This window comes from Cyprinodon variegatus, unplaced genomic scaffold (assembly GCF_000732505.1).
Source record: "Cyprinodon variegatus isolate N-32 unplaced genomic scaffold, C_variegatus-1.0 Scaffold140, whole genome shotgun sequence".
Classification (NCBI taxonomy): Eukaryota; Metazoa; Chordata; class Actinopteri; order Cyprinodontiformes; family Cyprinodontidae; genus Cyprinodon; species Cyprinodon variegatus.
Genome location: NW_015150593.1, coordinates 522805 through 525797, shown reverse-complemented (window position 1 = coordinate 525797; position 2993 = coordinate 522805). Strand labels below are relative to the sequence as shown.

The window sequence follows — 2993 nt, the reverse complement described above, 5'->3', positions numbered from 1 at the left end:
CATCGTGGCATGTGAATCGTGATTCGAATCGAATCATGACTTCTTTGCCAATACCCACCCCTAATATAAACTTTGGTTAAAACCTCACAACTGTATAAAATCCTCCATGTTCAGTGTGGCTCTGTAGAAGTGAAACTCCAGCCTTATTCTGGCTTTAATGTTGCATTTCCACAGAGCCACAGCATCAAGGTCCCTCCTGCAATCTGTCTCTCCAGGACCAGTAAATGGTCATCTTTGCTTCTCTGATCAAAACATTTAAAACTCAGGCCTTTGGCTTGTTTCTTATGTTTTGGCAAAATCCTACTATAAATAGAGGATTTGTAAAAAAGACTAAAAACACTTATTAAAAGGCTAAAAATTGACTTTAGTGTTTTGCATTCCATAAAACAGGGGAACACATTTTCAGACGGACCACAGGAAGGATATTCATTTAAAACACCTTGATTATTAACAGATAAAAAAAGAGTTTGTGGCGATGGCATCATGTAAATTCCTCCACTAAAGATCACCAGTTCCTTTTTTAATTGGAGGCTTGTATAAAATCCTCCAGGGGTGCTTTTTTCATAAGTTTTTTCCGTCCAGATGCAGACTGGCTGGTTTTGGAAATGTCTATGGTTAATGACTTTTGCATAGCTGTGGTAAATAAAACCATTTTTCTGATTTCATTTTGCATTTATTTTGATTCCTTACTAACTTCCAGGCAACATATTTATGTTTTGTTTTTTTGAGATGGAAAACATAAAATTCCTAAGAATTAAATCCTCAAATTCAAAGATTAAGTGAAATAATTTGTATTTATTGTATTTATTGTACGTTCCACTTTTGGACAATCATCAATGCTCTTAACAGAGGGGGGGTACTGATGGTAAGATAAAATACCCAAAGGGGTACACAAGTCAATAAAGGTTGGGAAACACCTCTGCAATCACAACATCAATCTTTCCTAACTACAGTAAGTCTTTTGGGGATGTCCCATCCAGCTTTGCAGATCTTAAGATGGTACGTCTTTGCGGAATAGTTCAAATGCAGGTTGATACATTAAAACAGGTTTCTTTTTTAAAGGTTGCAATCCTGCCAAATGATGAAAATCAGGCAAAAAATAAAGTTTTCTTTGCACCCTAAATTGAAACTTGTGGTGTAAATTAGTTTTTCCTCTTTTTATTCTTCTGCTTATACATCCATCTTTTAATATCACAGATCAGGCTGTGATGCACCATTATGAGAAAGAGTAAAACACTTGAACAAAATGAATAAATTAAACATTGAAGATGAAAATCAATTGCGTATAATGAGGTGTTAAAATAAAAAAATAAACCTAAAACAGCCACAAAGTGAAGCATGTGTATTACTCCGTAGTTCTTAGCTTGAATTTGTTGTAGGCAGTTTAGCCAAAAAATGGAGTTGATGATAACTAAATAAATAAACCTTCAAGAAAGCTAATTGCGATTCTAACTCGTCTGTCCTATTGAAGGTTTATAAATGTCGCAAGTAATGGTAATTAATTGGCCTAATTAATGCATACATTAGCATGAGAACTAAGAAAATAAATAACCCCCCAAAAAAGTCAAGCAGTTGCTGTTGGCTTTGTTATAAATGTCTCATTAGCAGACAATATTGCACTTTTTGTAATTTATAGCACAGCAGCATCAGCCGCATGAAAAAGCTACTACAAGCAACTAACTATAGAGACAGATGAAAGCCATCACAGTCGTTGACTCAATTATAAATCAAAGTGTCATGTTCTTTAGAAGAGGGACGTTGAGCTGTTTGAAACCACAGGGAGCCCACTGAGCTGCCCTCAACAGATTTTCCATGTGTCTCTGCTCAGGCTACTGTCAGGCTGTAGGTGGTTTCAATTAAAATACCTCACCCTAAATGTTGTAAAACATTCCTCCTGAGCACAGGAAATAGCGTGTTGTGTCACAGGGAGCACAAAGGCCTGCAGTGTGTCTATCTCATTCTGATAAAGTGTTTCTAGAACACTTTTGGGCCCTACCCACCCACTATAATGGTCCCGGGGCCCCTAACAAAGAGTGTACTGTTGTGTTTGCATGGCCAGGTTGGATCCCTGTGTCTAATGCCTCGCAGGTGTGGAATATAAAATAGTTTGATAGTTTGGCAGGTGAACAGTTAGAACATTATTGTCAAGGGAGGCAGGGTCTGGGCAGCAGCAGAGTGTTTGGCCTAAAAGGTTTAATGAAAGATGAAGAACTGGCAGACACTTCTGCCGTTCTGCTAATGCAGCAGAATAACCTTGAGTACTGACACTGAGCCTCTAGCACAAAATGTAAATAAGGAGGCTGGCTGTTTTCACTCGCAACAGCCCGTCAGTCAAGTGTCAAGTCACTCTGCTTTTATCACTGAAAAAGTAGAGCAGTTACAGTGGTTAGCACTGTAGTTACGGTAATTTAACTGTCTCAGTGGGACGTCTGCATACATTACAAAAACATAAAAAACATTCCAGAATGCACAAGCTGAAAACCCATCTACTAGAAATAACATTTATCTACTGTACAAGAATGTGCTATGTCTTATTCTATGAGAAAATAAATGTATGTAGGAAAGTTTTGCTAATTTAAACAGTAGGCGAATATCCTTAAACCTGTGTACATTTTAAAAGCAGATTGCATTGGTTATATGCACCTTTTTTCACAAATTTCTGACTGATTTTGGGGTTTTATGATGGCCAATCAGAAACATTGCATTTTATGTTTTAGAGCAACTTTGTGTTTTTATTTTTCTTCATGATGCAATAGCTTTAAAGTGACTCTGTTTTCCTATACTGGACAGCTTAGATAAAGTTCGCAAAGTTGCAAGTATCCTGGTTTTTACTAGCCTGGTGAGACCATCCTGATCTCGCGAGCTTTCAAGATTTTAATCGCAGATCAGTCTGGAGACTCTCCGTTGAAGAAAATTTGGAGCCGTTCACCAAACAAACGTCCAATTAGCGTTGGCTTTGAGGCGGGTTGAGGTGTGACGCAACGAGAAGCGCG

The 2993-nt window shown here is 37.8% G+C and overlaps 1 protein-coding gene across 1 annotated transcript in view; it reads right to left on the bottom strand.

Annotated features, from left to right (window-relative positions):
* Nucleotides 1–2993, bottom strand: part of LOC107086008 (cGMP-inhibited 3',5'-cyclic phosphodiesterase A-like) — a 161110-nt gene that overhangs the window by 25619 nt on the left and 132498 nt on the right. The window lies entirely within an intron of this gene.